At 43.3% G+C, this 10,141-nt stretch overlaps 1 long non-coding RNA gene across 1 annotated transcript; it reads right to left on the bottom strand.

Annotated features, from left to right (window-relative positions):
- Positions 1-850: 850 nt before the first annotated feature.
- On the bottom strand, positions 851-9,604 carry LOC133244919 (uncharacterized). Its single transcript, XR_009735551.1, has 4 exons — positions 9,161-9,604; positions 2,547-2,641; positions 1,748-1,898; positions 851-1,620 (listed from the first exon to the last, which is right to left on the bottom strand). It is a non-coding gene; the product is annotated as an uncharacterized LOC133244919 (long non-coding RNA).
- Positions 9,605-10,141: the final 537 nt, after the last annotated feature.

Below are 10,141 nucleotides of genomic sequence, written 5' to 3'. Positions count from 1 at the left end.
CCAAGGCATGGAAACAACATGAGTCCATCAGGGATGAATGGATGAAGAAGATGTGGTATATACTGATATATACACAGCAGAATATTATTTGACCTTTAAAAAGAATGAAATCCTGTCATTTGTGACAACATAGAAAATCCCAGAGGACATTAGGCTAAGTGAAATAAGCCAGGCACAGAAAGGCAAAAACAGTGTGATCTCACTTACATGTAGAATCTTAAAAAGTCTAACTCACAGAAGCAGAGTTTAGAATGGTGGTTGTCAGGGACTGGGGAAGAGGAGGGTGCGGGGGATAGGGGAGTTGCTGGATGAAGGGCCCTAAGTTTCAGTGACACAGGATAAATAGGTCTGGAGATCTAAAGTACAGCATGGTGACTAATGTTAATAATACAGTATCGTATATTTGAAATCTGCTAAGAGAACAGATTTTAAATGTTCTCACACAAAAGAAGAGAGGTAACTTTATGAGGTGATGGATATGTTAACTAGCTTGACTGCGGTCAATATTTCACAATGTACGCATAAAACAAGGGGGCTCCCCTGATGGCTCAGCGGTAAAGAATCTGCCTGCTTGCAAAGCAGGAGATGCATGAGACGTAGGTCCGATCTCTGAGTTGGGAAGATCCCCTGGAGGAGGAAATGGCTGCTCACTCCAGTGTTCTTGCCTGGAAAATCCCATGGACAGAGGAGACTGGTGGGCTACAGTCCAAAGAGTCTTAAAGAGTTAGATGCGACTGAGCGACTTGAGCATGCACATATATCAAAACATCACATTGTATGCCATAAATATGTATAATTTTTGCTGATTGTAACTCAACAAAGTTGATAAAAAAGAAATTAGGGGCAGAAGGGGCTTGTAGGGTGCTGATGGTGTTCTGATTCCTGCTCTGGGTAATGGATACATCAAGTGATTCGCAATGCTAAAATCCATCAGGCTATATACTTATTATATGCGGTTTTTTCTATTAAAAAAACTAATGGTTTATTTAAAAAAGAAGTGAAAATACTATCATCCTTCACTGGAAGAAAAAACACATATAAGAAAACTTTTCAAACTGAAAAGAAGTCCAGCAGAAGTAGCTTGCCAGCTTATCTCACTCTCACTCATTTCCTGGAGTACCAGCTGGATAATCCCCGTTATTAGCTCTGGAATAGTGAAAAGGTGAGTCACGCTGATTAATGCAGCCTGGTTTTGAGAGGAGCTTTGAGTAATTCCCACATGAAGAAGAACCTGGAATTAATCACTGACTATTTAAGCTGTACAAGTGTTTGAATTAGTAGCCAACAAAATAAAACAAAGCCTATTCAAACATGCTTTTGAGCAGAAAATTTATACTTCAGATATGTGTGTTCCAGACAAAACAAGTGTATCATCCTGCCACGTGGAGCATGCAGTCCATAGAGCATGCGCACGAGGGCCCCAAGGCCACCACAGCTTCAGACACCACCAGGCTGCCACATAAGCGAACCTAGGAATTTCAGTCTTGAGATGCGGAGTTGCATGGATTACTTCTTTAAAAATTCTATTAGTCTCCTGTAGTTTGACTCTTACCTTTAGCATTGGTAGCTAACGACAGCAGAAAGTAACTATTTGTCACAAAGGCACGGTGACTTGTTAACCTGAAAAAACAACAAAGTGGAGTTTAAGAACAGTCTCTAAAATCAAGCCCTCCCCTCAGTCTCGCCACTATGTTCTGAAGTTGGAGGAGAGGAAGACTTGGAAACCTGGCCCCAGAAGGGTACCTACCAAGTCTTACTGAACAGCAGTAGTTGGGTAGGTTCCCATAGTTTGGGGTTCATTCCATGTCCAAAATCTTGGTTGGTCTGTGCACCCAGAGCAACTCATTCCATCCCAAATAAATTCAGCAAAACCTGGAGTCTGTTTGAAAAATGCCAACCTATAAATGTAAAGAGGAACACAGAATGAACCTCGTAATGTTGAATACATTTATGGCCATCCTACCCAAAAATCTAGATGAGAAAGAAAAATATAAACAGAAAGTTACTCTGTGAGCATGAAATCCCAACCAAAGGAGCTCACTAGATACTCTTAATGACTAAAGTGAAAACCTGAAACAGGCCGGAGAACAGAATTCAGGTACATATGGTGTGAGTCAGGCTCTCCCCTACACAGGGCAAAATTCAAAAGAGAATTTTGGTTTTGCCTTCTCTGTTTGCGTGACCTTGAGTAAGTCATTAGTCTACATCAGGGTCCCAACCTCCAGGATCTAATGTCTGATGATCTGAGGTGGAGCTGATATTAAAAAAAAGAGAAGTACACAATAAATGTGCTTGAATCATCCGGAAACCATTTCCCCTCTGTCCCTAGCCCGGTCTGTGGAAAAACTGTCTTCCCCAAAACCAGTCCCTGGTGCCAGATAGGTTGGGGACCACTGGAGTACGTGACATGGGTTCCTGATCTACGTACCTACTTGTTGGGAAGTAGGACGTTGGGAAGATTAAGAAGACGTTCTGATAACACTGCAAACATGATCATTTACAATCTGGTCTCCCTGCTGCCACTTCTCAGGGCCTGAAGCTCTCACCTGGAGGCTGCGTCCTCTGGAAGTCCTCATCATCCTTAGCAGCGCTGGGCGTATACCTGCCCCAGAGCATGATGTCATCTGCATCCACGTTGTTCCTGTAAACAAGGTTCCCTCCAGGGTGTCAGGCTCTCCCTCAGACGCGTGCCGGCCACGAGATGCTGGTCTCCCTGCAGTGCCTTCTGTGCTAGCCCAGTTAATGCAACAGGCTTCCCACGAGGTTCCCCAGGTCCACTCCCCAGTCTCTGGTACATTGGTTTTTGTCAATTCCCATTACACTTGACTGGATCCTGATGGCCATTCTATAGCTCACCAGTTCCTTTTTCCTAGATTCCCACTGACACTTTGCCCCAAGCCAGTGTCTGGGCTTCTGCCCAATGTTGGAACTCTCTGGAAACAAATACAAAACTCTCACGTGTGGCATGAATTACACTGAAGTTCAACATTAGCCCCACTCCAGCCCACGCTTGCTATGTATCAGTTGACTGTGTCCTTAATTCTGAGTAACAAACAACCACAGAGTCCGTAGGTCAGCTGGGAGTTAGCTGGTCCAGGCTCAGCTGAATAGGCTCTGGGGTGGCACTGCACAGCGTGTGTCTCATCCTCCTCCCAGAAGCCACAGGCCAGCTGAGTCATAAGTCTCCTTGGGTGATGCAGAAGCACAAAGGTGTGAGCAGAAACACAAATGCACATGCTGGGCACCTGCTGCACCCAGTCCACTTGATTTCCATTGGCCAAAGCAAATCAAACACGGAGGTTCTTCAAAAAATTAAAAGGACAGCTGCCAAGGCTTCCCTGGTGGCTCAGTGGTAAAGAATCCACGAGCCAATGCAAGGGACAGGGGTTCTATCCGTGGTCTGGGAAAATCCCACATGCCGCAGAGCAACAGAGTCTGTGCATCACAGCTACGGAGCCTGTGCTCTAGAGCCTGGAAGTCACAACTATTGCAGCCAGAACTTGTAACTACTGCAGCCCGTATGCCCCAGGACCCGTGGTCCACAGCGAGAAGCCACTGCAACGAGAGACCGAGTACCTCAACTAGAGAGCAGCCCCTCACTACACAGCTAGAGAAAAGCCTGCGCAGCAGTGAAAATCCAGCACGGACAATAAGGAGATAAAATTACATGTTTAAAAAATACAACTGCCATACGACCCAGCAATTCCACTTCTGGATATACATCCAAAGGAAATGAAATCAGGGTCTCACAGAGCTATCTACACCCCTTGTCCACTGAGGATTTTCATAAAAGTCAACTTAAGTGTTCACAAACAGATAAATGGATAAAGAAGATAAGGTGGAATATCGTCGCACTGTGGGAAAGAAAGAAACCCTATTACTTGTGACAACGTGGGTGCACCCTGAGGGCATTATGAGAAGAGAATAAGTCAGAAAGAGACGAATACTGTGTTGTCACTTATATGTAGAATCTAAAAAAGCTTAACTCACAGAAACAAAGAGTAGAAAAGGGGTTACCAGGGCTGAGGAGTGGAGGGGAGGGGAAATGCCAGTTGAAAGGTACACACATCCAGTTATAAGATGAATATGGCTCAGTGGTAAGGCATCAGCCTGCCAAGCAGAAGACTCGGGCTTGGTCCCTGGGTTGGGAAGATCTCCTGGAGTAGGAAATGGCAACCCACTCCAGTATTCTCGCCTAGGAAATCCCATGGACAGAGGAGCCTGGCAGGCTACAGTCCATGGGTTCACAAAAGAGTTGGACAGGGCTTAGTGACTAAACAACACAAGAGAATATGATCTGAGACTGTAATGTTTAAAATGCTGAGTATAGTTAACAATACTGTATTATACACTTGAAAGTTGCCAAGAGAATAATTCTTAAATGGTCTCACCACACATACAAAATGGTAATAAGGTGATGGAGGGTTAACTAACCCTATCATGGTAATCATGTCACAATATACACACATACGAAATCATCACATTGTATGTCTTAAACTTACACAGTATTTTATGTCAAATATATCTCAATAAAGCTATAAAATAAAACATAGTGTGTGAATGTTATGAAAAAAATTAAAGAGTATTTCATACTGTTGATTATAATGTTGGCAAAACTAAGAGTAGTTCTAATAACTCTGGTACTTCTCTTTATTTTCTATAGTCAAAGTGTATTTTTTAACATCAAAAACATTACTGAAATACCAAAAGAAGCAAAATAGGCAGGGACAGAAAAAGACTTCTTTGTCCTCAACCATCAAATGTAAGTCCTGGCTTCCCTTTCAAGGGACCATTGTGGGTCATTCATCTGTCCCTAGATCTAATTACAGACTGAGGAGTATGCTTTGCTGACTCCTGAACCATCACTGTGGCAAGTAGGATGAGAGACTATAAGATTGTCTTAATCCATGAATATAGAAATGGTACCAGCTAAACCAGGTGGCCCCTCCCAGGGGTGGGATGGATGTTTGAGAGGACACCATGACCATTCATCTTAAATTCTCCTTCTGTGCACTATGTTCTGGGTTGTATATCGCCTCTTCATGTCTGATCCAGAACCCATGACCTTATTTGGAAATAGCATCTTAGCAGATATAACCAAGTTGATAAGGTTATACTGGGTTGCTGCTGCTGCTACTGCTAAGTCGCTTCAGTTGTGTCCGACTCTGTGCGACCCCAGAGACGGCAGCCCACCAGGCTCCGCCGTTCCTGGGATTTTCCAGGCAAGAACACTGGAGTGGGTTGCGTGGGTGCTAATCCAGGGACTGATGTCCTTATAGGAAGGAAATTTAGAGACAGATTCTCAGTGAGGACACCATGTGATGATTGGATGCAGAGAAGGGGATGATGTAGCCACAAGCCAAGGAATGTCGAGGATTCCTGGCAGCCACCAAAAGATGAAAGACAGGCTTGGAATGGATTGCTCCACAAAGCCTCCAGATGTGTGAGAGAAGACTCTTACCTGATGCTATAAGCCACCCAACTCACAGTACTTTGTTAGAGCGGCCAAACAGGAAAGAACACTGAGGCAATATGAAGACCAGTTGTGTCATCTGGTTCTCCAAGTAGGCCCTTCCTCTTGACTTCCAACAAGCACACAGATTTGTCCTGTTTATATATAAACCAAGCTTCCCTGGTAGCTCAGATGGAAAAAAAAAAAATTCTGCCTACAATGCAGGAGACCTGAATTTGATCTCTGGATTGGGAAGATCCCCTGGAAGAGGGCGTGTCAACCTACTCCAGTATTCTTGCTTGGAGAATCTCTATGTCCAGAGGAGCTTGGTGGGCTATAATCCATAGGGTCGCAAAGAACTGGACATGATTGAGTGACTAAGCACATATATATTCCAATGGTCCTTTTAGAAATGGAAAGAGTAGGCCTGGAAGCAAACTTTGATCCTATGGTCTTTATATTTCTGTGAGTCTTTTTGCTCTACAAAAATGCATTAAAGGGAAGGAAAATGAGGCTGGAAAACTTTTACTGAAATGCTTAAGTTCAAGGGATGGATTCCTTGAACTTGAAGCTACAATGTGGTTTTCTGTGTGTAGATGCAGTTTTGTGAATATGTGGGGAAGGAGAGAGGTTGGGGGCAGAAGGCAGGGAGTGAGGGAGATATATTGAGAAAGAGAGAGAAAGGGAACAGGAAGACATTTTCTCTAAAGCAATTCATTTATCGGTAGTAAAAATAGCTGTGGATTCTGTTCCAGTCTGCACAGTCTGCCTTGTAATCCTCTGCTGTATTATTTGGCATATAGATTTAAGCATCCTTTTCTCACATAAGTCTAATTTATATCAAGAACAACTATATAAAGAAACCCTTGCACCATTTTTCTTTTAGCTAGTGGCAGGGAAAGTCATTCTTCAAAGCTTTTGACAGATGGAGTGGTTTACTTTTAAGCTCATACTAAGTTGGTCAACTGACCAAAAGGGTTCACTGCAGCAGGATGTAAATTTCAGACATATGTTTCTCACAAAGAGATAGAGATCTTTTTCAATGGGCTTTCGTTGGACTGCAAGTACAAGTTTCAACATGGTTCCAGCTAGATTTGCATATAATTTCACTTTACCGCAAAGCAAGGAACATGGAAACTTCCTGTGGGTCATATGAGGCAGTTATAATAAAGAGTTGATCCAAATTAAAGAATGTATTAATTAAACAAGGATTTGTTTCACATTGATTGCAGCCTCTATATTATGGAATGATTTGCCTTTCCAGAGAAGGTAGAAAAAAATAGATCTACTGTTTTATATATAGAAAATTCATAATCAGTTGGGCAGAGGAATTCTAACCAGCTCTTTAAATACGCTCTAATTATAAAGGCATGGCAGGTTATGTTAAAGTAAAATTATTCATGACATTTGTTAAAGAACAGTGAGGCAGACTATTTAGGAGGCAAGGAGCAGGGTGGGATCAGTGGATGGAAAATTACTAAGAGAAAGCATCAGAAGTAAGAGATTCTGGTCAAATAGACTTGATAAAATTTTTGCTGGAGGCAAGCCAGAGTGATTAAGATATCTAAATTGGGGTGTGGGAGGGATTTGATCAGATGTCCAGGGAGGCCAGATACCAAATGTTTGTTTGTTCAGTCGCCAAGTTATGTCTGACTCTTTGTGACCCAATGGACTGCAGCACACCAGGCTTCTCTGTTCCTCACCATCCCCAAGAGTTTGCCCAAGTTCATGTCCATTGAATCAGTGATGCTATCTAACCATCTCATCCTCTGCTGCCTTATTCTCCTTCTGCCTTCAGTCTTTCCAGACATCAGAGTCGGCTCTTCACATCAGGTGGGCAAGGTATTGAAGCTTCAGCTTCAGCATCAGTCCTTCCAATGAATACTCAGGGTTGATTTCCTTAAGATTGACTGGTTTGATCTCTTTGCCATCCAAGATACCAAGTAAGGAAAAAAATCAAATTTCTTTTACTCACAGCACTTCCCCGATAGCTCAGTTGGTAAGGAATCCACCTGCAATGAGGGAGACCTGGGTTCGATGCCTGGATTGGGAAGATCCCCTGGAGCAGGGAAAGGCTACCCACTCCAGTATTCTGGCCTGGAGAATATAGTTCATGGGGTCACAAGAGTTGAACACAACTGAGCACTTTCACTTTCACAGCACTTCTGTCAACAAATGTGTGGGGTTTTTTTCTGCACACTGATCAGTTCTGCAGCTTTCCAGATACCGATGGGGTATAGGACCCTATAATTCAGTTCTGACATGAACTGCCTGGCATTACTGCATTCCCTACAAATTAAGGGGTCAGCCCCACAAGTCTGCCCACACATCAGATGTCGGTCACAAGTCCTAGAATATTACCTGTACTTCTGACCAAATGGCTATAAATCAGGGGCTCCCATCATCCCCTTTTGGGTTTGGTAATTTGTTGGAGAAATGGCTTACAAAATCCAGGAAATTGCTTTACTTCCTATTACCCATTTATTATGAAGGGTGTACCTTAGGAGCAGCCAGATGGAAACAATGGGTAGGGGCAGGCATGGGGGTGGGGCAAAGCTTTCAGGCTCTCTCTGGATGAGGCCCCCTCCCAGCACCTCCGTGTGTTCACCAACCTGGAAGCCCTCCCAACCCCATCATATGGGATATTTGATGGAGGCCCGGCTGATCAAATCATTGACCATTCATAATTAACTCCACCTTCAGCCCTTCTCCTCTCTACTCATTGGAAATGACCCTAATGCTGGGAAAGATTGAAGGCAGGAAGAGAAGGGGAAGACAGTGGATGATAAGGTTGGATGGCATCACCGACTCAATGGACATGAGTTCAAGCAAATTCTGGGAGATAGTGAAGGACTGAGGGACAGGGAAGCCTGGCGTGCTGCAGTCCACAGGGTGGCAAAGAGTCGGACATGACTTAGTGCCTGAACCATGAACAACAACAAGTTGTTCTGGCACTCGCTAATAGCACCCAGGTTCTATGCAGTTTTGATGTAAGAATAGCTAAATAAAAAGATTTTTCTTCTCCCTCTACAAAGAGCGTAGATTCACAGAACAACAAAATGGCCATTTTCAGTGCCAAAAACTAGAGCAGTGATTTTCTGCATCTTCAAAACTCATAATGATGGGCCTGAATCTTTGGATATTTTTCAGATGAGAACAGTCAACAAACTACCAAGAAGCAGTTTTTCTGTGATGAGCATGCAATTCCTTTATAAACAGGAAAAAATAGACTTAAATGTCACGATGCACAATTCTGAATGTACCACATGGTCTTAATAACTATAAGACAAAAACTGAACCAAAAAAAAGATCTGAAGGAAATGCACTCAACCATTAACTATGCTTGTCTTTGGTAATAAGCATTTTTACAATTTTTCTACTCTTATTTCAAACTTAAAAAAACATCTAAGCATTACTTTGATAATGGAAGAAATTTATTTAACTTGCAAAAGCAAGAGAACAAGCAAGGAATTATTATTATAAGGAAATGTATTATTTCCACCACCACCAGTGAAAGAGAGAGAAGCCATGGGGACTGGAGACTGTCTTGAACTCATGTCTGGGGTCCAGGGCAGGGTCCCCTCTAGGGTGGGAGATGGTCTTCTTCTTCAGCAAGAAGACCACTTAGAGATTAGTTCCTTGAGTTCTGCCAACATCTTCCTGACAGTCACTACCTGCCCCTTTAATGCAGAAATCAGCTGCTGCTACCTGTTCCATTGGTTCCAGGTCCACAAGCGTAGGTAGGAGTTGGAGGGACTTGGAGGCTGATCCTGGCGCTTGTAGAAAACACTTGCCTATCAATGCAGAAGATGCAAGAAATGAGGGTTTGATCCCTGAGTCAAGAAGATCCTCTGGAGAAGGACATGGCAACCCACACCAGTATTCTTGCCTGGAGAACCCCATGGACAAAGGAGCCTGGTGAGGTCACAAAGAGTAGTTGAATGTCTTTTGTTGGCTGCCCCCAAATAGTCATTTTAAAGGCAACTCCTTGTAATTGTGCATTATGTTTTGGATGGGGAGTTAGAAAGATAAACCTGCCAAGATCCCTGGGTAGCCTGGCATCCCCCAAAGTCCTGGAAACCCCAGGGAGCTGCAAAGAGTCAGAAAAGACTGAGTGCACACACATACCAGGAAAATATATGACCACAAGGTGGCAGGTACACAGACAAGCCTTGTCTTGTGCTGCTTGGACAGCAGGGAAAGTGCCTCAGGCAGGAGCTAGTCTGAGCCCTCCTCAGTAGGAGGAGGGCAAGGGAACTCAGGGAGAGAGGGAGCATACACGTCTAGGTGAGAATAGAGAGGCTCTGCATCAGAGAGTTCTGAAAGCCAGCGGGGACTTAGGGCATTATGTTAATAACCATTGATACAGGCCCTATCTTATCAAGAGGTAAGAGCTGTCAGGTGAGGTTTCATAGGATCCACAAAGAGGTAGGTTTTAAATTAATAAAATTTTGCCTATTGGGGCTATTTTTTTTTTTTAAATTGGATATGTAAGATAGAGTTTCAGTTTAGGAATGTGAAAAATTCAGGAGATGGATGATGGTGAGAGTTGCACAACGTGAATGTACTTAGGGCTACTGAGCTGTACAGTTAAATATGGTCAAAAAAGCATATTTTATATTATGTGACTTCTACCACAGGGGAAAATTTTTTAAAAATTGAGTCTGGGAGTGAGCTTTGGCACTAACG

Source organism: Bos javanicus, chromosome 3 (genome assembly GCF_032452875.1).
Source record: "Bos javanicus breed banteng chromosome 3, ARS-OSU_banteng_1.0, whole genome shotgun sequence".
NCBI classification, from domain to species: Eukaryota; Metazoa; Chordata; class Mammalia; order Artiodactyla; family Bovidae; genus Bos; species Bos javanicus.
This window is presented reverse-complemented; position numbering and strand designations above follow the sequence as displayed.